We start from the raw sequence: 27743 nt of genomic DNA, 5'->3' as shown, positions 1-27743 counted from the left end.
TGGAAGATGAGGAGATGAGACTGTTTTAACATAGCTCAGTGACATGAATGACCAGACAGGGGAAATTTTCTGTTTGACATAACAATGGCAAACAAGGGAAAACACATTGAGGATATGGAGTAAACATGATATAGTGAATTTTTAAATCTTTGGAGAAGACACCAAGACAAATAGCAGAATCACAAACACTGGACTTCAAGGGAGGGAAATTTGGCCTTTTTTCAGAATATCGTTGGCAGAATCCTTTGTGAGTCTTCTCTGAAGGGCAAAGGGTCCAAGCAGAACAGGTTGACCCTAAAAAACAATTTATTCAAAGCACAGGAACTGTTCTTTCCAATGTTCGTTCTAGCCAGAGTAGCAGAAGACTGGTTCAGAGTAACAAATAAGTACACAGAAAAAAAGGAAGTATGCAGGAAATGAAAGTGAGAATGAACAACCCAGGAGGACTACAGGGACAACACCTGGGAATAAAGAGATGGAATTAGGAAGTGTCATGGTTTAACCCCAGCCAGCAACTAAGCACCATGCAGCTGCTCACTCACTCCCTTTTGGTGAGTTGGAGAGGAGAATCAGAAAGAAAGGAAAACTCATTAGTTGAGATTAAGATAGTTTATTAGGACAGCAAAGAAAGATATAATAGCAATAATTGTATATATAAAATAATTATAATAATGATTATAATAATAATAGAATATGCAAAACAAACAATGCATAATTTCTTACTCTCCAATGACTCAACAACTGATACACCCCATCCTGAGCAGTGATCATGGAGTGGAAGTGAGAATGATCTTGGAATGATCCTGAGCAACAATTTCCAGAATTCTACCCACTGGCCAACCCCCACTTACACACTGAGCATGACATCTATCCTTTTGGAATATGCCTTTGGTCAGATGGAGTCCCCTCCCAATTTCTTTTGTGCCTCCAGCCTACTTGCTGGTGAGGTGGTATGAGAAGCAGAAAAGGCCTTGACTCTGTTAGCACTGCTCAGCAGTAACTAAAATATTAGTGTATTACAAACATTCTTCACTTATGAAATCTCATACTAAATCCAAAACACAGCAGCTACTAGGAAGAAAATTAACTCCATCCCAGCTGAAACCAGGACAGGAAGTCAAATCTCACTTGGACTTGAAACTAGCAATGAATACATGAGCCAAAAAGAAGGGCTATCAGCTGAAAAAAAAAAAAAAAACAAACCCTAAGAATATTTGGGCCTACTTCTCAGAAAAGACAGAGATACTTAGATACTTAGAAGTGTTTTCTTGATTTTGTTGGTTCCTCCCTCCTTCAGTTTTCACCTGCCAGTTTTTGCCTTTGACTTCCCAGTTTCCAAAGATATTTCCTTCCAAATAAAAGGAATAAAGCACTACTCACAAGCAAGAAAAATACAGCTAGGGAATGTTTAAAGCAGCAGGACAAATAAAGGTCTATGAAAACAGGTGGAAAGTACCCAAGGATGCTGGGAGAGGTTGCCAATGCTATTACAAGACTGATTTCTATAATGACCAGTTTTATCTCAGATCTTGAGAAGATTATAGACCAAATCCTGGAAGTAATTTATTGAAAAAAACAAGAATATGATTGGCCAAAGTGGATTTCCCAAAGGGCAGATCATGCTTGACCAACCAGATTACCTTCTGCAATGAAATAACTAGCTCAGTTAGACAAAAGGAGAATAAATAGTAGATATTATTTAACTTTACTTTAGCAAAGCCTTTTACATACTCTTCCACAGTCCCACCAGACTCAAAATGGTTATGGGTAGTAGAAGTAGACAATAAGATTTGTGACAATTAAATGGCCTAACTAAATGAAAAAAAACTGTCATTGGGTGTATAAAAATCCATCTGATGCCTGGTTATTGGTGGCATGTCTCAGAGATCGATACTTGGCTAATAGCATTTAATTTATTTATTATAAACCTGGATGATGGCATAGGGTACACCCTCAGCAGTTTTACAGACAATACCAAATCAAATATGAGGAAATGGTCAATGTGCTGGACAAGGGTAATATTTAGACGGACCTTGAGAAGCTGGACAAAAAGGGCTTACTGGAATGTCATGAAGTTCAACAAAGACAAATATAAGTCTTGTACCTGGAATGAAATAACCCCAGACAGTAGTTACAGAGTTCAAGCTGACTAACCAGAAAGCCCTTTTGTGAACAAGAGTCAGAAGCGTGCATTTAAGATCATCCAGATACTTGGCTATAGCCAACAGCTTGAAGGACATGATTTTGCTCTGCTATTTGGTAATTGTAAAATCACATATGAAACATTGTGTCCAGTTCTATGCTCATCAGTACCAGAAAAATGAGGCTGTAGCACAGGCCATGTGAGGAAAAGCTAAGAAAATTGAATTTGTTCACAAGGATCTTACTGCTGTCAAGGGAGGATATAAGGATGATGGAACCAGATGCTCCCTACTGGTGCACAGGGATAGGACAAGAAACAACAGGCACAACTTTGAACAGTGGAAATTTTAGCTCAATATATTGAGAAAAATTGACCATGAGTATGGTCAAACAATGGAACAGGTTGCCCAGAGATGTTATAGACTCTCCATCCTTGGAGATTTTCAAAACTCAAGCAGACAAGGCATTGAGCAACCTGTTCTTAGTGGATGCACTTTAAGCAGAAACTCGGTCCAGGTAACTCACAAAGATCCCTTCCAATCTCTGCAATTCTATGAGTAAAATTTATTAAAAAAAAAAAAAACTTTGCTATTTTTCATAATATACACTGCTTAAGTACTGGGGTAAAGGTAGTCCTCTGCATAAAATTATGGAAAAACAAAAGAACAAATTGAAGTACTAGGAGAAAATTATAGCTGTCTACAAGAATATGAACAAGAAAAAATATTGCAAAGTTACTTTTAGATACCTTTAGATACCACGATTAAAGGTTTCCTCTGGTTTTTAATTTTTCTTTCTTTAAAAAATATTTATTTTCAGAAAAAAAAATCTTTTATCTTTTGTGGAAAAATATTAAAAATTGTTAATCCTTAGAAATACTTGGCTGTTGGGAAGCTTGGAATAGAAGGTAAAGTAGACTTCTGCACATGTCAACTTCACTCTACAGAAAAGTAAACAAGCCACAAACCAAGGAAATGAATATACATGATTTTCCCTTATTTCCATTAAATGAGTCTTTAATGAGTATTAGAAGCTCTCAAAAACTTTGTCTGTTGAATATTTATATTTCAACAAAAGAGTCATTGTAATGATAATAACAAGATCAAAATGTACCTTTAAAGTTTAGTGGAAATAATACTGCTGTAAAGAAATTCACTTGCTTCTCAGTCAAGTTGAATAGCTTAGTTCATAGTGCGCATTTAATAGTTGTGACCAAACAAAGTATGTGGAATTAAATGCAAACAAAAAATTGTCTACATAGGTTATGCAGTCTTCATCCTGGGAGGTTTTCAAGAGCACAATAGACAAAATCTTAAGCAACCTGTTATGAATTCACAGCTGACTACTTTGTCCAGGATGTTAGCCTAGAGACACCCTGTGGTCTGTTCCAATTTGAATTGTCCTTCTATTCTAGTATCTTGTGCAGAAAATAGTTTGCTGTGTAGAATTTAACACAAATTTATTCCCAAATTTTAATTCTATCAAAATGTACAAATTCTATAATTTTTTAAATCCTTGGGGTGAAAAAAAACCCTAGCACCTCCACCAAAAACAAACCCCATCTGTATTAGAAATCTTAATTAAAAAAAAAATAATAATAATACTGAAAACCTTGCACATATATCTACATAAACAATGCTGGTTGTTTTTTTTTAAAAAAAAATTATTACAATATCACCTTTATTACATAATGTATTAGACATTCATTCTTTTCACTTCACAGATTGGATGTTCAAACACTGAAATTAAATATTAAAAGAAGATTAGATATTTGTGATGAGTAAACTATGTACCTAAACAAAAACAAAAATATAAAACTGTTCACTGTATTTCTCTTGAACTATTTACCTAATAGAAAAGCTTTAACAATGTTGTTATTTCCTCCAAGAAAATGTTTATTTTTCTTCCTTTTCCTTACAAAAAGATAAATAGAAATGTCTTTTTTTTTAACAGCAAATTATTATTTATTATTATTTCCCTTTGATTCTCTCTAATTAATCATATATGTATAGAAATAAATTCACTGCCCTTCATATTCAAATATATTTTTTATATCTATTTCGTTATATTAGTTACTGGTTTTGTGAAAACTGAAAAGGCTTACATTTCTGCTGTCCTTGGTAGAATGTTACAACACTGTGCTATAAATTCATAGATCCCAAAGTATATTAAAAAAAAAACATGAATAAAATTTACTTATAACATTGTCAATGAATGTATGCATTTTACTTAGACTCTTTTCTCTTTCAGGCATATAACTACCACATGGCATCTTACTGGCTAATACAAGCCTTAAGAAATGGAAAAAAAATGAGAGAAGTCGGGGATATCCCTGCTCCTTGCAGGGGGGTTGGACTAGTAGACCTTTGAAGGTCCCTTCCAACCCTAACCATTCTATGATTCTATGATTCTAAGTCAATGTGAGTGTTATTCCACAGTATGATAAATCTGAGAAATACTGAGAAATATTGAATAGTTGTAGTTACCAGAGCACAGGAGTACTATGGAATTTCTTGCTCTATTTTATGAAGCATTAAACTGTTCAAAATAACTGTTGTTTCTAGATGTCATCTATAAATCTACTCAGGGTAATGGCTGCAAAGTGATGGATATCCACCCATCTAAGGGGTTTGATCATAAGACACAAGCTAAAGCAGTGACAAGGCAGAGATAAATGTTTGTGTTCAGATTAGCATCCCAAGGTCAGAATGCCTAGGCATATCAATGAGGAATTTAAACCAACACTCTAAGAATCTTAATCTAGAAATGTGTAATAGCAAACTGAAGAAGAAATTGAATTTTAATGAAGTTGTCTATTTTGATTGTCTAAGGAAATATTTATAGTAAACTAATCACACAGAGATTGGAATTTGTTCTTGCACAGGGCCTGTTTCCTGAAATAATCAACCTTACCCTGGATTCTAATGAAAAGTTTATTTTTCTTTTGTTTAATTTTACAAGGATGTTAATAAAGCGTTAAAGGAAAAAAAATAGTGTAAAGTATTTCTTCAATGGACAAATAGAACAAAATAAAACAATGTCACGACAGTCATGCACTACTAATTATAAGATGACTGTGTGTTTATACAAAGTCTTGTTGAGGTTGTACAAGATTATTTAACATTTCCATTTCTAGAAGTTAATAACAGAAGATAGTGGGAGAGATATTTCAAGAACATAGCAATTAATGTCAAAAGAACTCATCAGCTTCCTAAAGCAGTCTGGTTGTTTTGCAGGCTGTATTAACTGTATTGGCAATATATGGTATTTTACTCAGGTTTATGAGATACTGAAAACATAATTTTCACCAGTAAAAAATCTGAAAACTAGGACAAAGTACCTAGGGCTTACTTCTGATATTTAGGTTTTCAGTGTGTATGATTGTGGTAGCTGTTTTAACAAGATGCTCAGCAACGCATGCTTGTCTGAGATCAGCTCAAGCCCATAGATGTTCTGGTGTGGGCTGAGTTTTATTTTTTTTCCCTCCTTCCTTCCTTCCTCTCTTCTTTTCTTCCTTCCTCTCTTCTTTTCTTTCTTTCTTTCTTTCTTTCTTTCTTTCTGTCTGTCTGTCTGTCTCTCTCTCTCTCTTTCTCTCTCCCTCCCTCCCTTCCTCCCTTCCTTCCTTCCTTCCGATGCACGGATCAAACTCTACAACTTGGAGAGAGTTATAAAGCAGGCATGTTTATTCAGCGCCGGGTGCGTGGGGGATCGGTTCTCCAAAAACACGCACACCAATAGAACATTTTACCAAAAATTTATAAGGTGCAGGTATACATATTCATAGGATTGCACAATACAGACATACATATGCATAAGGGAGGTGGGGTTATTAAAAAAAAAACCACTTGCGTTAGCATTTCAGATCTGTCTCTGGTGGTCGTTTACTTCTTCAGGGGTCTTATCTTCCTCTAGATGAACTTTAGCCATTCACCCACGCTCTCCTTTCACTTGGTGATTTCAGCAGTTTCCCGACTTCTGGCTGAATTTGTGGTGGAACTAACATTCTGTCCATCGCTAGACATATTAGTCCTTGACAAATGCCAGTTTCTTGACAAATACCACTCCCTGATAAGCTTAAGTGAGTTTCAAGGGAAACAGGATTGCTAGGAATTGTCTAGCAGACAGTTAGTCTCCTAAATCAAGCAATATTTAGCAGAGTTTTTCAATGCAGTGTTTTTCCAATTTGTTTCTGTGCATTCTGTGTACTGCAGTAGAAAGAAAAATATCTGAAGTCATGAGTAATTCATTCAATATAAAGTAACTCTTAAGAAAATCAATTTTGTGAGGTGCACTGTACTAGATAATTTAAACTCTGTATACTCTGTATATTCATAACTGAAATTTACGTGATTAGGAAGCTTTGGGCCTTGATGCTTCTGTAAACATAAGCTGAAAATAAATATTTGGTTTTAAACTTAAAAAAAAATAATATTGAGCCCTTCTACTTAAGTAATAAATGACAGAGTTATTTTGAATTGTAAGTACTTATATGTATGTGTATATATTTTTATATACATAAACACATCCATCCATCCATCTCCTCTTTCCAGATGAAACATCCATTAAACTATTACACATTAAACAATTCTAAAATACTAATTTCTGTTCTGCTTTTACAACATGTAGATGAATAGATGAAGATAAATAAGTGATTTATTTATTCATGTCATCCTGTGATTCCTACCCCTTTTATACTCAGCAATAGTTTTGTTTCCAGTTTTCAGAGTTCAGGATGAGCTCAGGTGTATCTATGATACATGTGCTTGCATACACAAAAAAATCTCTATACAATATATTAAACTGTTATAACTATTGCAGCTCAGTAAATAAACTATAGTGAAATAAAGATTGATGTTGAAATAGATAAACAAGATAAATTATTAATTTATTTAAATTATTTCTAATTAAGTAGGCACATATTCCCAGTTATAACCACTGTTTTGGAGGGATATCACAAGAAAAAGAAAGGGTTGCTGCTGTAGAAACCAGTTCAGTCTTAAGTGATGACTCTCAGATGTTAAATTTTCTAAGATTTATCTTTCTGTGTAAGACAAAATGAGTATTAAATAGCAATTTTATTCAGAAAAAAAATTGACATATAAATCTTTTAAATTTAGAAAACAAGCAAAAAAAAATCCCACACTATACTGAACAGCTCCTTAATTTTGAGCTTACAACAAAGAGGAAGGATGTATGGTTAAGCAAAATTGACCTGAAATCATTCTAGCTTCTTGTTATTCTTTAAGAATTTTTTCTTCCTTCTTCATTTTAACTATGTAAAAGGATAAAAAATAGGATACTTTGAGTTGCAGGTTGATTACTTAATTTGGCTCCACATCCTTTGAGAACAGAAGCTGTCGTAGAGAAAATCTTTGAAACCCTCTGCAGGCCAATTTTGATGCATTAAATTACGGCAAGAAGAATCAGAAAATAATTATTAATCATTAACTGTGAAAAATAAATGCAGAGAAGAATGTTAGCATGATTGCAATCGTAATGTCTTCCATTTCATTGTGATTCTGAAAGTATTTCTGAACATTTGGAAACCACAAAACAACACACTGTTCAAAGTTATGAGGAGGGGAAACTGGGTAGGAAACTTGTTTCTAAAAAAAAAGGATTGGCATGACTTTGTCTACAGGGAGATCAATGAAATAATGCACTGTATTTAAATGTTTCATCCAAGAAAAAGAGAACAATATTAATTATAGCCTTTAGCTCTTTTCATGGCAATCCTTTGGTAATTATAGTTCAAGAGAAAGAAAAGAAGTAATTTAAATATGTATTTCTTCATAAGATATCCAATTTTAATTTTTTTCTTAGAAAAGAGTGCATTCCAAAGGAGGATTTTCTGTTAAATTAGTTGTGCATTGTTTGCACAGAAGTAAATGAAATAAACTGTACAGGCATTTCTTTAGTGTATGGTATATTTGCAGCTGCATCCTTGGTGATAAATGTGCTTATTGATAATATGTTAAATGACACCAACTTTGACGGTACCTGCTGAATACCTTAAAATTATTGCTGGTGAATTTTAATGTGAATTTTTATGAGGGTTGGGTTTGGGTTTTTTTGGGGTTTTTTTTGTTTGGTTTGGTTTGGTTTGTGGTTTTTTTTTTTCCCTTCCTTTTAGTACATGGAATGCTATTTTACAATATCAACTTAAATAACGATGTAGAAACTTAAGAGTCTTTTAGGGAATATTTAGTGACATAGTAAGGAGAGAACAAAGTCTTACAGACCAAAATCAAGACAGAAATAAGAAGGTTTAAGTTAGAAAATGTATCTGAATTAATGTTAATTTGCAATTTTACATGGTGTGTCTCATCACACAGACATGTAGATGTGCTTCTTTAAAAAGATAAATGATACATGAGACTGCTAAACCCCATCAGGCACCTTGCTTACATAAAAACCCCTCTGTAATTGAGTTAAGACCTGAGAGATCTAGCTCATCAAATTCACTATATTTAGTTCTTAAATAAGAATCTTGTAATGTAGGACAAAATTGCTGGATACTCTAGTAATCTTAGGCAGCTGTTTAAACCATAAACAATTCTTTTTTAGAAATTTGCGTAGCATCACACAGAGTAGAGTGAGGGAGTGAAGCTATCTTTTGTGAGTTAACCCCAGCAGGCAACTCAGCCCCACACAGCTGGTCGCTCACTCCCCTTCCAGCAGAAAAAGGGAGAGAATCAGAAAGGTAAAAGTGAGAAAACTTGTAGGCTGAAATAAAGACAGTTTCATAGGTAAAGCATAGCTGTGTATGCAAGCAAAACAAAATAAGGAATTAATTCACTACTTCCCATCAGCAGGCAGACATTTAGCCATTTCTGGGAAAGCAGGGCTTCATCAGGTGTGATGGTTACTTAGGAAGACAAATGCCATAACTCTGAACATCCCCCTTTCCTCCTCCTTCCCCTGAGGTTTTATTGCTGAGCATGATGGGATTTCCCTTTGGTCGGTTGGAGTCAGCTTGTTCCAGCTTTCTCCCCTCTTAAGCTCTTGCATGCCCCTAGCCTTCTTGTTGGTGAGGCAACATAAAAAGCAGAAAATACCTTGATGCTGTATAAGAATTAATCAGGAGTAGCTAAAACAAGCCTAAGTTGTGGTCACAAATCCGAAACAGCACCATACGGGCTCCTGTGAACAAAATTAACTCCCAGGCAAAACCGATATTCTACTAAACCCAGCCTATTACAGCCTAAATGAGACAGAAAGCAGTCAGTGGTAGATTATCTCCTGACAGAGACACCTGTTACAGTAGTTTTAAGTTAAATCCTTCTTATGAAGAATGCAAATGCAACATAGCATCACATGAAGTTCTCCAGACGTAATTAATTGTCTAACCTAAAATAGCAGTCTAGGCTTTCACAACCAACTGCAAGAAATACGTGCTTTCAAAAGACTATTAACCTTTTCTGCTGTTGTCTCAAAAGACTACTAACCTTTTTTGTTGTTGTCCCACTTCTTTCCACACCAGGGGCCTCACACTTGTGTTTGGATACTGACCTACCTTCAAAAAAAAGGATTAATATCCTTCCATTCCATTCATTCACAGCTGATTCTTGACCTATTGTATCAAACCTGTGTTGAAAGAATTCTCCTGGCTTCCAAAGTCCATATTTGGTCCGGCTAGGACTCAAGCATATAATCTACTAGATGTGAACTCGAACCATTAGATTATTAGAATTATGCGGAATATTTATTTAAGATATGCAGTACATATGTTTGCAAGTTTGTGTTGAATGTGCCAGGAGGATTAGACGGCGTGTAAATATGAATCTTGGTTTGGTTTTGGCAACATACGTGCCTAAAGTATGCTTGAATTGAATGTAGATTATCTGGATTTATCCTGTGATACATTCGTATGCATTTTTCACATGCATTACATTTCTTGGGTTTAATTTTATGATTACATTGTAAAAAGTAAAATAATTCAGAAGTTGTTTGGTGGACAAATGTTTCTTCTTTCTTGTTTTTTTTTTTTTTTTCACTTTTCCACTTTTTTTTCCTTCTAGGAGGACGAGGAGATAAATAAGAATTATAAAAAGGAATGGATGAACAATATTTTATACTTTCATTTATTTTTCACTCAGTGAAAAGGATATTTCAAACATGTATTATTACTACTTAAAATTATTTTTATGTGAGAATAAACAATTATTTGGAAAAAAATTAAATTTTAAAAGCTTGAAAATCCACATTATTCTTTTTCTGTTGATTACTTTGAATGTCTCACTTCTTAATGTATATTTCCACTTAGTGAGCTAAAAAAAGTAATTTTCAGTGGTAAGTGAATAATAGTTTTTTTTTTTCTCACACAGTTTCTGAGGATTCTAAATGTTTGGGTTTTTTTGGTGCTGAATCAGAGTGAAAAAAGGAATTGTGAAAATGTTCAAAATATGATGATACCTTAAGGATAAAAATTAGACTGAATACATTATTTTTTTTAAATTTGTTTAAGTCTATTATTTTATTTTGATTAAGATGTATTTTAATCTTTTTACCTTCTAGGAAAATGAATTCTAAAAAACAGAATCACATTATTTTTCGTTTAAGAAAAATATAGATTTATTTTCCAACAATTAAGTAACTCAGTTTTTACAATTCTGTGGAGTTTGGAGTTGCAAAAAAAAGAAGATGGAAAAATTGACCCAAACTAACATTTTTCTGTTAGTTTCCACATGTTGCTCAAACATTTTGTTTCATGCAGATAGACTTTCTGGCCAAACATATTTCAACAGTCCTTAGAGCACTCAGAGTGTTCTAAAAATGGTATTTACTAATGAAATCATATCTAAAGTATAGATTTTTTTTTTTTTGAGGCAAAAAAGGTTTTTTTCCTAGCTTTTATAGCACCACAAGATACAGTATGAAAGTACATCCTTAAGTGAATGATTTTGTTTTACCTTAATCTGTGAGATGTTCAGGGGCTTCCTTATAGATAAGTTTTCACTTTCCCCCTGGGATTGTAGTCAATCCATTTTTCACTAGACTTGTTTATATTGTTAATGGTTCAAGGAGCATTTTGAGTAGGTAGGTAGTGAACGATGAGACAAACTTAAAAGCCTTGGAGTTCCTCTGTTCAGATAGACATTGATGGAACTCTGTTTCTGTATACTATTTTTATACTTGCAACCAAGCTTCAAAATCAGTGAACCTGAAACATGGCTTCTTACACAAGGGAGTCATGAAGATATTGCCACAAGACCTGAAGTGTCTAATGGAAACCATGAACTATTGTAAATTGAGACTGTAGAAGGAATGTGTGAGATATATGCAGTCTTTCTATTTACTGCCATTAACATGGTACAAATTTGTGTTGCAGGTTTTTATAATAGAAAAAAAAAATCAAATCTCTACTTCCTTCCCAGTTCTCAGAGAAACTCTATTAGAAGCTGCAGAAAAGGAGACTAGAGAAAAGTTAGAGTTGTTAGTTTCTCCTGCTGTCCTATTTAGAAATTTTTAAGAAAAAGAGATGCATCTTCTCTGAATCTGCCTTTAGTTTTTGCTTAACCAGTGATTTTGACTGCTATTTTTGAGTAGTAGTTCCTTATTTGGTTTCTAGTTGCTGTAAATGGTATTTATTTTCAGATACATTAAACTGTCTCTAAAATTTCCACTATTTCCTTCAAGGTATAGACATATTTTATGAAAATCCTTTAACCTCAACACTTATATCTGAGCTGATTACCCTATTTCTCTTTTTAGGTAACGGTCATAAACTGACGTGTCTAGACTATGACTCATCTTATCTGATGTAGATGCCTCTATCTACTCAGACTAATCTTGATGTAGTAGGTCATATTTCTCTCCATTGTTTATAAAAACAGCAATATGAAAATGGACATTTACGCTAATGTAGACATCTACATGTGGTCAAAGAAATTCTTATTCTGTATTATTTGGAAACAGACAATTGTCTTCTGCATTTCACTTTTCAAGCACTCAGAAGTGAATACATTCTGGCAAGAGTTTTATATTAGAAAATATTCTTCAAAAAATATTAAGTACAGTTATTTGCCTAAAAGCGATTATTCAAAGAGTTTTTGTTCATCAGGATATATTAGACAGTCCTGTACAGTTGTGTATGCAATAATGTAGGCAAAGTATTGGGAAAGTTAGTTCCTGGATTGTGGTTCCAATGTTGGAATTCAGACTCTATCACATACTGTAGGAAAAAAAAAATATTTCACTTGGGCTAGGCTAGGATGTTATTCATAATCTCACTACTATCTCTCATCTACTACTGAACTGAAGAAAAAACATTTTACCTGTTTGCACAACTGTACTCTTGAGATTTCCCATCCATAGTTGATATAGCCTTGAGTTATTTATTCCTTCTGGTAAACTACCTCTTTTTGGAATAACTAAGAAAAAAAAAGTATCTGAATGTATACCTTTTCAGTATGAAAATAAATTGTTAAAAGATATTATTTTATAAAGAGGATTATACTTTCAGTGATATACGTGTATTGTGAAAAAAAGACTGACTACGACAGGATGAACAAGAAGAAATCATAGAATCATAGAATAGCTAGAGGTGGAAGGGAACTTCAAAGGTCATCTAGTCCAACCTCACCCCTGCAAGGAGCAGGGACATCTCCAACTAGATTAGGTTGCTCAGAGCCTTACCCAACCTGGCCTTGAATGTTGCCAGGGATGGGGGGCATCCATCACTTCTCTGGGCAACCTGTTCCAGTGTTCCACCACCCTCATTCTAAAACAATTTTTTTTTCCTTACATCCACTCTGAATGTACCTCCCTCTATTTTGAAAGCAATACCCCTTGTCCTGTCACAACAGGCACAGCTAAAAAGTTTCTCCCCATTTTTCTTATAAGCCCCCTTTAGGCACTGAAAGACTGCTCTTAGGTCTCCCTGGAACCTTCTCTTCTCCAGGCTAACAGTCCCAACTGTCTCAGCCTTTCTTCATAGGAGTGGTGTTTCATCCTTCTGGTCATCTTCATGGCCCTCATCTGGACTCACTCCAACAGGTCCAAGTCTTCCTTATGTTGGAGGCTCCAGAACAGTACTCTGGGTGGGGTCTCATGAGAGCGGAATAGAGATGGAGAACCACCTCACCTGACCTGGCCACACTTCTTTTGATGCAGCCGGGGATGCGATTGGCTTTCTGGGCTGCAAGCGCACAGTGCCAGCTCATGCGGAGCTTCTCATCCACCAGCACTCTCAAGTTCTTCTCCTTAGGGCTGCTCTCAATCCATTCCTCACCCAGCCTGTACTGATGCTTAGGATTGTCCCGACCCACATGCAGGATCTTGCACTTGGCCTTGTTAAAATTCCTGAGGTTCTCATGGGCCCACCTCTCCAGTGTGTGAAACGATAAAGGAGAAATTAAGAACTAATTCAGAAATTTATTTTTATTCATCAGTATTTCACTATTATTTAAATAGTTTTTTACAGGGCAGCAGCTAAGGAATAAGAAACTGTAAAAAATCTTCTGGATTTACTTATGTTGCATTTTTTGTAGGCTTATTTGAAGGTCTCAACTTGAGTATAAACTGACTACAAAGAATATGTAAAAAAACCCAGAAAATAAGTTTAATACTAAAGGAAGCAACATATAATATTCTAGTCTATTTTTATTTCTTAATTGTTAAGTGGAACAATATGTTAAACACTTCTTTTTGTACTATAGACATGCTGCAACTCAAATGAAAATACCACGTACAGCAAACTAACAATAATGCTTTATAAATAATCTCAATCATTTTAACTGTAGTTATTTAGTGTTTGTTTGGTATTTGGAAAGGCTACGTGTAAACAAGTTTATCTCAGTAAAACAAGCAAACAAGAAAATAAAACCCCATTTTTTTGCTGAAAATGTCATTGCACTGGAACCAGCATAATGAGTTTATGTGATTTTATTTATTATTGCTATCCCCAAGATGTCGCCTCTCATTTCCAAGCAGTTCCTGGAACATTACAGATAGCATTAAGATGCATTTAAACTTTTGCCAAATGCCAGAGACATGGCTCAATGCACTGTGGAAAAGTACTGTGAAAGTCGGATGGCTTTGGTTACTGGTTTTCTAGTATTGCTGTGTATCTAATGTGTCATAGTGTAAGAACAGCTAGCAGTTTAGAAATAAAATATAGTTAAACAGGACTAGTCTGGCCCCATGTTATCAAAATGGTAGCTTCCATGATAAAATATAAGGATATTCTTGATTATCTAGTCCCCAGATTTTATTTTAGTAAAAAATTTAGTTGCTTGCATTGACTTTTCTTTTTTTCTTTTTTATTTTTCCTGGACAGATGGAAACTAGTTATTATATATTTGGGGTTTTGATTGCTTTCATCTGTGACTATTTGCTCTGTAACCTTGACTACTTTTTTTCTAATAATTCTACATTGTACATTGTGATGGTATGTGGATATAATCTTAAAACAGAAACACACTTTTCTATGATGCTTGTTTGTTCTATATTAAGTCAGAAACCTACATTTAACTTCTGCCACAGACATTGCTTCTGGTCATGATTAATAAATCAGCAATACAAGATGGACCACAAGGCCCAATGCTCATATGCCAGAAATGGACAATAGAAATGGTAACTTTTGTTTTTCATTTCGGTAGAATTTCAATAATTTATTCAATAGTTTCACAGGCTAAAGCCAACCTGAAAGCTATTATGTGCGAGACCTCAGCAACATCTGTTCAGCTGTAGCAAACCTGACTAATGCTAATCTAATGATCTAGAAAAACAAGGAGATAAATGTGAACCTTGTTACATAGTTATTACTAGCTACACAATTTTGAAACAGATTTGTCGTTCAAGACCAGAAGGTGACAGAAATCCTGGTAACAAATTCTAATTGGTCTTGGATGCAGAGAAAGTGAAAAAAAAAAAGGCCTGAGACTACATTCCTAATGAAGCCACTGGCAGTTTATGCTAAAAATCTAGAAAGTAATAAATAGTGAAAGCAACAGCCTTTTAGGTGCAAAACAAGCACCGATGCTTCTGTCCATCTGACACTATGGAGGGCTGTGCCTGGGCTGGAACTGCTACATGTGGAATTTGGGAGCCCAGGCAGGATGCAGTCAAAGCATGCATCCCATTTCACTGGGTTCATGGACCCAAAAGGCAAGACTGGTGTCAATCTGAAACATATCTCTGTTGTACAATAGAAACTTTAGACTAGAAATTGTTATCCATCTCCTATACCTGCTTAGTAAATGGATTTTACAGTATATGTCATTGGATGGTGTGCTTTTCTTCTTGTAGCCACCACACCTTTAATTACCTAGGACAAGCTTTTTCATAGTACCTTCTCTTCTTTATTCTTAGCAATTATTAATTATTTGTATAATCAATCCAGATCTCAAAGTTTTGAAATATCATTTTATGCAGTTTAGTTTGCTTCCAAACTCATGGAAGCAGGAAGCTTCCACTGAATGCCTGAGTCTGAAGGATTCCCAGGAACCCAGAGGCCAGTGATGAATGCATGCTAAAGATTCAGCTCCTATTTCATCCCACCTGTGCAACTTACAAGTTGTGACTGCTAGAACCGCTAGAACCACAGGAATTTCATCCTCTTTTATCCTTCTTTCCTTATATGTTTCTATTTCCTGTGATATCCTGACTGGCATGCAGTTTATAGGACTGTGGGGCCAAACCTACCAATTTTGTGTTGCGTAACTAAGAATTGTTGTGTTTTTTTCCAGAAGAAATAACAGGTGACAGAAGATGGCAAACAATGATAAATTTTTACATAAGTGGGATGATATATAAAACGCTATACAAATGAAACTTTCTGAAAGCAAAGATGTTATTGGAAACACCTGATATTTCTTTTCACCTTGAGGAACAGCTATTCAGCAAAAAAAAAAAAAAAAAAAAAAAAGAGAGAAAAAAAAAAAGCTCCAGGTATGAAAAATAATAGAAGCAAGGACTTAGAAATTTCACATATATTTTTCCTGCAGCTTTGTGAAAAGCAGATATGCTTTCTCTCTGCCTCTTTTAAATTCTGGGGGTTTTTTTGACATGATTTCCTAAGTACTGAACAGGAGAGAAGATTTTTATTTCAAGATCGTGAGTTTCATTCAGTTCTAAGTTTCAAAAACAAAGCAAACAAGTTTTAAATTACTTTAGAATATTTTGACATTTAAAATGTAAATACTTAACTAAATGATTTTGCATATGAAACTTTTACTACGCAAGTTTCTCCCATTTAAATGGCATGTGGGAGTTTTCATCTTGTCATAGGAAGGTAGTAAGACACCTCCTTTCCAATTTGCTTTCTCTTTTAGACATTTAACATCTCTCTTTTGCTTCACCATGAAAAAGAAATAACTCATCAACTTTAGGAAAAATTTAATTTGAAACAGAAGAGAAAAAAAGTATTATTTTTTCTAAATTTATATTTTAGAAATATCATAACTAATGTTTTAATTTTTATATAAAGAAACTTATTTTTCATTTATTGAAGCAGTTATTAAATTATCTTATTGGAGATAATATACAATGATTTTTTATATCTTTACTGTATTTAAGATTTAGCTAAGGAAGAGAAAAATCAGGTTTTTATTTTCTAAGAATCCAGAAAAACTCTGAAAGTCCAATGGTTAGATGAAACACATTAGTATATTAGAGTATGTTCACTATTTCCTTGATGTACTACCATTTTTGTTTGTGCTGTACACACATATATATACACACATTATATATATACTAAATCATTAAACTGTCTCACTCTTTTCTACTTTAAAGCACTTTAATGAGTAGAAAAGAAAGCTTTAGGATTGAAAGCCCAGGCATGAACAAGAAGAACACAACATTTGCTCTATATCCCAGACTACCTTGCCGATATAACAACAATTAATGTTTGATTCTGAACAAAATCAAAAGGGAGGTAACTGCATAAAAACACATCTATTGCCCCAGCGTAGATGGCAAAATGGCATATCAGGTTGTGAATCAAAGACAAAATCCTACACAGTGTCAGTGATTCTTTTATGAAGCAGCCAGTGAATAATCCTTTCAATGAAATAGTGTCTGATTTGATATACTGTACTAATAAGGAGACCTAATTTAAAGTCATTAAACGGAGCCACCATTTTGTAACACTGATCAATATGTACAAAAACATTTAACATGCTCACAGCAATAAAAAAGCTAAAATATCCACATAATTTGCATTAAGTTTCAAAAACTTCTTTATCTAAAAATGAAGGAACTTTTAAAAGCACTAAAAAGTACAAAGGAGCAGTTAAGTGAATCAAGTCCTTATAGATGTCGTGGACACTACTGAAAGATACCATAGTGGAAGTGATGTGCTGGTACACACTGTATGTCAGGAAAGCCTAAGGAAAGTTTAAAAGCAAGTGTAAACAGCTAAAGAACAAAAACATTTGCTACAGCACTGAAGTTTTAATTACAAAAAGATGAAGGTGCAGTAAATTAATAGCAAGGATTATAAACACTTTCAGCTTAAACTAAAACATATACACTAGGCAGTTCAGCTATTGACATTATCAAAGGCGTCTTCACACAGAGATGCTGTGAGTGAAGACATGATGATTTTGGCAGCAGAGTCTGCAGCCACTGGAGCGTGCAAAGAGCTGGCAGATTCATGTCCCAGAGCCAGTGACAGGAGAGAAGGGTTCACGGATGAAAGAGGGCTACAGTAGCAGATGATACCATGGGCTGGAGGTTTCAAGCACTTTTTCCCTATAATATTTGTGCCCCCAAAAAAACCAAATATGGACACAGAGAAGCAGAAAGAAAAGAAAACCCCATAGCTGTGAGGAGGAAATATGCACCCATTAATTTTCTACCTTTATCTAATAAGCAGGAGGTTGGAAGGGCAGGAAAGAAAAGAAGAGGAGGAAAGCTATGATCTTACAAGGCAGTAGAAATATGGGCAAGTTCGCTCCGCCCCACTCCTTCTCAAAATACACCTTCACATGTGGGTAGAAAATGCAGAGAATTCCAGAGATATCTCTTCAGCACCAAGTTTAAACCATATTGAACCAAGCTGTCTAGAGTATATTTTCTATTCCTGTTACTGCCTCTTTGACTTAATTTCTTCCCTGACTTGAATTTACCTTACAGAATGAAACTTCAAGATTTTTTTTTAAAGATCTGAAGAATATTTGGTTGTTCTCAGTTTTCACAGGTATAATTACAACGTAGTTTACAAATAAACATAGTTTTGATGTACAGTAGCTGCTTTTTTTTTCCCTTAAGTATCCCAAGGCATGAAACCAGTCCTTTATAGATAAAAAAGAATTTAGAAATCTAATGCAAGTAGTTTTAATATCTTAGCTTTTGCCATAAGCTTTGCTATTTAACCATGCAAATTGACTGTTTCTGCACATGGCAACTATATTGTGTATTTTTCCCTCTTGGATAATATACTTTCTCCTACTTCAAAGAATCCTAAAATAATTGGACTTGGGTTATACGTAGGAACCCAGGCTAAAATTAATTGAAATTGATGTTAATTGTATTATTTTCTTAATTGCTGCAAATGTGGGTCAACGTTGCCGTGTACTTCACATACATTTTAATAGAACTGTGAATTCTAAGATATTTTTAGATTAGCTTCAAGCATTAAGTTCTTAAAAAATTAAATTATTGGATCCCATATCTGATGTCTCACCAGTGACAGCAGATTCTGAGTGGCCTTTTGTGACTGGATATTCACTTTGGGAGTGTACAAGACATTGTATGGCTCGCTGTTCGAATGCGGGAACTCAAAGTACATTTTCTAACAGACTTAACTAGCTTTATAAGGAGAATAGTGTTAGACATATAGAAACAGACAGCATGGTTCAGTTGTTAGCATAAAGGTGTCTAGTGTAATTTCCTTAGGGTGCTCTGTGATATCCAGTTGCTGGTGTAGAAGCTCAGAGATCGCTCTTAAGTCCTGTGTCACACCTCTCAGCTCTGTGTGAAAGCTGCCATTGCCTTAAGGTATCTGAAACGGCATCTGTGTCTAATAGAGATAAGAAGTTGTAAAAGAAATTTCAATTACTCCATGTAATGTCAGTAAATGTTCATGTAAGAGAAAAGCAATAAATTAGATGTCATCAATAACTGCTTCTTGGAAAAATAATCACAGAACCACAAGAAGAGATTTTTTTTTTTACCCTAACTATGCATAAGGCTGAGATATAGTGCCATAAAAAAAATAATGTGCAACAAGGTCAATAGAGAAAGATAAAGAAAAAAAAATGGTGTCGTTATTTTAAAGGAAACTGAAAAAAAAAGTGTTGAAAAGATTAAAATATTTACATGGGGCATGAATGTTTTTCAAAAATTTTTTTTTCAGAAAAAAATATTTTAAAATAAATATTTATTATGAATAATGTGAAGTTTTGCCCAAGAATGAATTTGAAGTAGATGAATCAAAAAACAATAGAGTAAATCAAGAAAAAAAATCATTAAAGGTTAATTACCACAGAAAGATGGCCATCAAAAAAAAAAAACAACATGTTTCAAAAAGAAAAATATGTATTCAAATAAAGATAACATGAACTCTAGCATTGTAAATGTCTGTCTTCAGCAATGTATGTTCTATTACCTAATTTACACTTCATATATGTACCTCAGTAAAGCAGAGGTTAAAAGATTTTGAGAAATATCATGTCAAAACTGCTGATAATTTGTATGAGAAGGAAGAAAACTCAAGGATTCCATACTGCTAAAAAATTACAAAGGTGCAAAAAGAATTTTAAAAGGGCGGTCCCATTACAAGACAGTGTTCAAAGAATTCATATATGAAATTGTGGAGGTACTAATTCATATAAAAATTATCACTTCAGTTGGCTTAAGTAGCAGAAGTAGAAGAAATCAGTAAATTTATTAATATTTTTAAAGGATTCCAGAGATGATATAAGGTACAGATTGTGACTCTAACTTACAGAAAAGTTTGTAAAGAATATGCTTTGTACATATTCTTTAGTTGTACATATGCTTTGGCTGTAAAAGAAGAGGCTGGGGTTGTTGAGCCTGGAGAAGGCTGAGGGGTATCAATGTGTATAAATATCTGATAGGAAGGTATAAAGAAGACAGAACCAGATTCTTCTTGGAGGTAATCAGTCACAGGACAAGAGGCAATGGGCACAACCTGAAACTAGGGAAGTTTGGTTTCAATATAAGAAAACTATTTCTGTCAGTGTAGTCAAACACTGGAACGAAGGTAGGAATTAGTTGTTAGTCTGCAATTCTTAACAACACAGTCAGAATGCCACATTTATTTTTCTGCCCCACTATGCTAATGCTAGCTTTTTTAGTCAAAATTAATAAAGAAAAAGGTCATTAATAATTCCCTAGAATTGTCGTGCTTGAAAAGTGACTAATATCTATGCCCTCTTTTTTATGCTTTTCTGGCTCATCCATGCTCCTCTGGGCCCTAAGACTGATTCCATCTCTCTGAAGCAGATATCGTGGGGTGTCACAGTGAGTTGTCAAGATCCAGAGTTCTCCATAGGAGGGAAGTGTGATGTTCCTTTAAAGTCTGAAAGCTGCATTGTAGCCTCCCAAGCCTTTACCACCCATTATTATGCAGCGACTTTCTCATTGGGTTTCTTATGACTTTACTGTACATGGTATTCACAGAGTTTCAGCTATAGCACGGTAGGGGCGATAGTCACTTGACGACTAGGGAACAGCTAAAATGAGGTCAGGCCAAGGCAAACCCTGACAAGCCCGTAGACCCAGCACTGTCTTGTAAGTCTGTGGTCCTTTATTATTAATGGCAGAAATCATATTTACTGGTTACATGCTTCAGCCTGTTTCTTACTCTTTTTCCCTAAACATTCAGTACTGCTATAGGTGGAACTTAGATCTTATGCTCTTAAGATGCTTGCTTTGTTGAGGAAAGAAAGGTCTTGTACAAGGTGATAGTGTGCTTGGGGCTTGTGCAACTTATCCCTCAGGATTGCCCTCCAGAAGAGAGAGTTTTCTAAGCAGAAGGATCTTAAAAACTACTTACTTAAGAGGCACAAAGGTCAAACCGAGGCTTGAAGCAAATCAACAGACACAGTCTAAATAGCAGATTGATCTTTTTTACCAACTGTGTGTGCCCGAGATTTGAAAGGGTCTGCCCTTCCCCTTGCTCTGATTATTCTTGCTATTCTCCTTTTCAAATCCAGTCTGGTATCTTGGATTCTACTTTACAAGATAAAAACCGATACAGTTAAAGCAACAAGGCTTGTGATATGAAGACTGGAGGTGGTATTTTTATACAGCCTAACATGGGAAAGTTGTGCAGAAAAGTTAGTGCCCACTGCTGTATTTGGCATTATGAGTTCCTTTAGGGGATTTTGTTTTTAGTGTTTATCATCAATGGTTTAAAAACAAAGAGGAGACTTCTTGGGGTTATTTTTTCAGAAGCTTAATAGTCCTGAGTTTTATCTAAAGAATTTGAGAGTCAAAATCAGCCATAAAGAGTGAGTTCTTCAGAAGAGATCAGGGTGTTAGTGTATAAGCAGTTCCAGAAACCAAAACTTGATTTCTCTACAATGAAACAGATTAAAATTGTTGTCTTTAAGATATTTAAGAAATAAAAAAAAAAAAGTGACATTACATTTAGATCTGAAATAATTTCCTTTGTTTTATTGTTTTGATTTTTTTCCTCTCTTTTCATTGTTATTTTTCCTTTCTGTTTTATTTACTATTTCTTGCTAAGTAGTAGTTTCATATGTCTAGACACTACTTCTGTTGAAGTGGATCTGAAAGCTATGACAAAGTTGAGGAAAAGTCAATGTTATACTGTTGTGAAAAAAAAATGAAATATCTTTTTCCTGTCTTAAAAAATGTGTAGCCTGTAAGATGGAGAACGTAAATTTTCTACTCTGCACTCTTTAGACATCAGATGAACTAGATCTGGGCACTGCCTATCTGGGAAGATGAAGGCTAATTCAAGAAAATGCATATCAGAAAAACAAGAACGGTTAGAGATCAGGTCAATATGACATCAAATTTAGGACAGTTTACACTAAGGGGATAGGCTAATATTCAAATATATAAAAACTCTTTTAAAAGAGAAGCCAACAATTGGCTTCCTATATGTAAAATAAGGAATAAATAAATAGATCTAAATTGCAGCAAAGAAAACTCAGAACAGATATTAGGAAAAGCTTCACTGTGATATGAACATTAGCATAGCTTACCTGGGCTGCTCCTTACCTCAGCTGCACAGCAGGTATGCTGTGTCTGCTTTTGTACCTTCCTGAACTTGACCTTGCCTTGCTTTCCTGGCTTGCGGTACAATCTGCCTTTTCATTAGACTTACATGGCAGTCTGTTAGCTAAACCTGGTTACCCTCACTAGTAACACTGATCTACACTGCCCTTCTTGTTTGGGTGCTGTGGTCTATACATTTGTTGGAGGTGGTTCATTGTCATGCTTGCCTTGCTGTCACCCCCAGTTTATGTCCCCTTACAGCGCAGTTCAAATCTGACATCTGCGTTGCAGGAAATCCTTAACAACAAGCTGGAAAACTTTTGCAGAAATGACACAGATCTAGTTGAGCTTGTTTCTGGGCAGGAAGATAGGTTACAGAAACCCTCTTAAAGCCATCTGGTTTTGTATTTGTGATTATGGTACAGGTCATTCATAAAATAGTTTCTGTATGTGCTTCATGTTTTTACTATTTACAAGTATTTAATGTGATTACATTTCAGATTCTTAAAGGATTTACTTTTTTAATTGCTGCAATCAATACAATGCCTATTATACATCTCAAAGAGTTTGCATTTGATTTTTCTTTTGTATTTTATACAGATATGTATTGCCAGCTAAAGAATCAGGTCCTCCTATGTTCCAAAAAATTGTAACATTTACTGTCAGGGAGAGGAAAAAGAAAGGATTAAAGAACAACTGTGTATGCCAGGCATCCAACAGTGAAACTCTCTGAGGAGTTAACATTACACAAGATACTCCTATTCTAACAAGTTGCTTTATGTTCATGCTCTGTAGAATAAGGTATTAGAGAGATAAAGGAATATATTTCTTTTTTTTTTGGTGCAGCTTTTAAAAAATACAAAGTCATCACATCCCATTGCTACACTGCACAGTAATTGATCTAAGATAAGATAAAAGAAGGACTTGCTAGCATTATGTGGGAAAAAAAAAAGAATCATCTTTGCAGTGTAACTCTAAGTGTTCTTGTCTAGATGGCCAAGGCAAAAGTTAATGGGAAGAAGTTTTAAAAACAACTCAGAAACCGAGAGTCATGTGATTGCTCTAATGACTCCACCATGATGTCTATTTACTTTAGTCACTAGAAAAATAGTAAGATCATAAGCAGAGAAAACATTCTCAGTCTATTCACGTGTTTCCTAGTGTGACCCAGATACTATTTCACATTATCTGGTGCCTTATAAATGCTCAATGGCTCTTTGTTGACTGTAATTATGTCCTGAGTACTAGCAGAAACTGTCAGACTTAGGAGCAACATTGAAAACCAGCACTGAGTATTTTTTTTTAATGTTTCAATAACTGTATCTTATGATCATGCAACTGAAAAATATCTAAGTTCCTTTCCTAAAACTTGTAAGTATACTGAAAAAAACCCTATTTTTATGTATCTGGTTTCTGTATTTGTAGATAGATATTTGTATGTAATTGCTACTATAGACACTTCATGGGTCTATCTGACAGTAACATTTCTCCCTCTGATTGAGTACTTCATGTTTTTTATGAAAAATGTTTTCTTTCTCCTCCATTTCCTACATTTGAAGTTTATATTTTAGTTACATTTTTCAGTATCTTCAAGGGTGGAGAATGATAGCATTTCTGGGCAACCTGTTCCAGTGCTGCGACGGTGCCAAAAAAAAATAAAAATCTCTGCAGTTAATCTGATTTTCCCTTGTTGCAACCTGTGTCCATTACCTCTCATTCTATCCCTATATACCTCTGAGAAGGGTATGGCTCCATATTCTGTATACTGTGCTGTTAAATACTTGAAGACCACAGTACAATCTCCCTTTAGTTAACTCCTACTAAATCTAAACTCAGTTTTTCATCTTCTTTTCACATAGTGTAGTGAGCTGTGGCAAACAGGACAATGGATACAAGAGCAGAATGTGATAAGCCCTGGTACAGTCTGTGGATCAACAAGTTACAGGAGAACAATACATGAAACCGTGAGAAAGGTGCACTGTGCTATCACCATGGGCTGTTCGGATTAGCGATTGTTGCAGGCAACTCTTAAGGAAAGTTAAGAGTGTCCAGTTCCTTCAGCCACCCTTGCAAAGGACCATCCTGCTCAGCTGCTGGAGCTCATCCCAGTGCTCTGGGGACTTGGATTCTCTGCCCAACATGAGGGACATGGCTGCTGCTTCTGCCTTTGCAGGTTCAACCAGCAGCAAAGCTGAGCACGTGTCACAGAGACACATATACACACACACAGAGGACATGGACACAGCCAGTCGCACAGATGGCCACGAACAAGGCACTGCTTCCAATAGCACCCACATTGAGGTTTCACAGGAGGCACAGAGAGCCATGTTCCCTCCTTTTTTTTTGGGGCTGACAGAGGCAGAAGGTCATTGGTGCAACACATAACCCGCACTCTCCAGGTTCACAAGCCAACACATATTCACTGAGCCTCCAAGCACCAGCACAGCCCCTCTGCCCAGTCAGCACCTCTCTCCAGATCCCAGCCCTGCTTACCCTCCCCGCAGGTTCCCAACTTGCTGGCTGGTCCAGCTGGGTGCTCGCTGCAACACACACATCCCACAGGTACTCCACACTCACAGGTCCCGCTCAAATACCAGCACAGATCCTTTGCCCACCTGATACTTTGACTCAGACCCAAGATGATCAGATGCAGAACCCAGACAGACAAGTGTAACGACTGGGCCTGTTTTACATGACTGATCCCTTTTATAATTTTCTGTCCATTTCCCCACCTTGTTCCTCCCTGCTCCCTCTTCCCTTACCTCCTTAGCATTTGTCCCTCAGGTTTTTGTTCCTGTACATTCTTGTTTATGACCTCCTCCTAGAATCATAGAAGAATAATAGAATTGTTGGTTTGGAAGGGATCTTTAAAGGTAATCTAGACCAACTTCTCTGCAAGGAGCAGGGATACCTTCAACTAGATCAGGTTGCTCAGAGCCTCATCCAGCCTGGCCTTGAATGTTTCCAGGGCTGGGGCATCTACCACCTCTTCGAGCAACCTGTTCCAGTGTTACACCACCCTCATTGTAAAACATTTTTTTTCCTTACATCCAGTCTGACTCTACTCTCTTTTAGTTTGAAACCATTACCCCTCATCCTATCACAACAGGCCTGCTAAAAAGTTACTCCCCATCTTTCTTATAAACACACTTTAGGTACTGGAAGACCACAGAGGTCTCCCCAGAGCCTTCTCTTCTCCAGACTGAACAGCCCCAACTCTCTCAGCCTGTCTTCACAGAAGAGGTGCTCCAGCCCTCTGGTCATCTTTGTGGCCCTCCTCTGGAGGGTCAACAAATCTATGTCCTTCTTATGTCGAGGTCTCCGGAGCTGCATGCAGTACTCCAGGTGGGGTCTCACAAGAGAGCAATAGAGCAGAATCACCTCCTTCAACATTCTGGCGACACTCCTTTTGATGCAGCCCAGGATATGATTGGCTTTCTGGGCTGCAAGTGCACATTGCCAGCTCATGTTGACCTTCTCATCAGCCAGCACTTCCAAGTCCTTCTCCTCAGGGCTACTCTCAATCCATTCTCCCCCCAGCCTGTATTTGTGCTTAGGATCACCCTGACCCAGGTGCAGGACATTGCACTTGGCCTTGTTGAACTTCATGATGTTCTCACAAGCTCACCTCTCCAGCCTGTCGAGGTCCCTCTGGATGGCATCCTTTCCCTCCAGGGGAACACCTCCAGGTGTTGACCGCACCACACAGCTTGGTGTCTTTGGCAAAAGTTGCTGAGGGTGCACTGTATCTCACTGTCCATGTTGCTGACAAAGATGTCAAACAGGGCCGGTCCCAATATTGACCCCTGAGGAGCACCACTGGTCACCAATGTCCGCTTGGACATCAAGCCTTTCGTCACAACTCTTTGAGTGCAAACATTCAGCCAATTCCTTTTCCACTGAGTGATTCATCCATCAAATCCATGTGTCTCCAGTTTAGAGACAAGGATGTCATGTGGGACAGTGATAAATGCTTTGCACATAAGTCCAGGTAGATGATGGCACTTAATCATCCCTTGTCCACTGATGCTGTAACCCCATCATAGAAGGCTACCAAATTTATCAGGCATGATTTGCCCTTAGTGAAGCTGTGTTGGCTGTCACCAATCATATCCTTATATTCCATGTGTCTTAGCATGGTTTCCAGGAGAATTTATTCCATGACCTTTCCAGGAAAAGAGGTAAGATTGACTTTTTTTTTTTTTTTTGTGTCTCCCTCCCCTCTCCCTTAAGTTATTGAAAAGGCCCTTGACTAGATATCCTCCTTATAGGAGCAGACAGTCTGCTTTCACCTACCCTTACAGTATCTAGCTGTGAAGACCCACAGCAGTAGAGACTGGGGGAATACTGTTAAGCAGACATCCAAATTGTATAGTGCCATGTCACTGGATCGATAACTATGATGGGTCTCCATTGACATGTATGCATTAATTATGGGAGAAGCTTTTCCCTGACAGCCCGTCTTTTGCTTTCTCTGCTTAATAATTTGAACTCAGAAGTGTTGCTTTTCCCTTCAGTGACGTGTCCTGTACTCCAACACTCCAATCATCCTTCATAGCCCTCTGCTTTACTCAATTCCAGCATGTCAAAATCTACCTTGTACTGCATATCCAGGAGTGCTGGAGCCAGCACTCCAACTGCCAACCAGTGGCAGCTGTCTTCAGTCTTACAGGTGACTTGCTTTCTTTACTGCAAGGGCATGATGGCTCATGTTTAGCTTTCTCTCATCTACATCCCTATGCCTTTTCCAGCAGCCTGCTTTCTACTTAACAGGAGCCTAGTCTACACAGTTGCACTGGAGTTATTCTGCCCAAGTGCAAGACTTTGCATTTGCCCTTATAGAATTTAATGAAATATCTCCAGCCTGTTGAGGTCCCTCTAGGTAGCAGCTCTTCTCATCACATCAGCTGCTCCCTACAACTGGTTATTGTCTGTGGACTTGTTGAGGTTTTCTGTCCCATATTGTAGGTCTTTAATGATGTTAAATAGTCAACAGAGCTTATTTTCTCTTCCTAGAAGGCTATCAAATGGGCCAGGCATGATTTGGCCTTGCAACTTCCTTATCAGCTATTCCTAATCACCTTCTTGTCCTTTGTGTAACTCAACATGGCTTGCAGAGGGATCTGGCAGACTGATGAGCTTCTAGTTCTCTATGTTTTTCTTCTTACCCTTCTTAAAGAAAAGAGTGGAGACTTGTCTTTCTAAATACTTATCTGTTCCTACTTAAAATAATGTAAAGGCAAACTACTGCAGTTGCCATGAACAGCTATGGGACAATTTCTGTACAATATCCTCCCTACAATAGTGAACATGATTTGTAGGAGCAAAAAATAATACAGCTTCTCTAAGATTACATATTTCATGATGTTGCTTTTCGTTTATGAAAACTGTAACAACTTCAAAAACTTGTCATTGTTTTTGTAGTTTTCTCTCATCATTAG

Source organism: Chlamydotis macqueenii, chromosome 1 (assembly GCF_036417535.1).
Source record: "Chlamydotis macqueenii isolate bChlMac1 chromosome 1, bChlMac1.mat, whole genome shotgun sequence".
Classification (NCBI taxonomy): domain Eukaryota; kingdom Metazoa; phylum Chordata; class Aves; order Otidiformes; family Otididae; genus Chlamydotis; species Chlamydotis macqueenii.
This window is presented reverse-complemented; position numbering follows the sequence as displayed.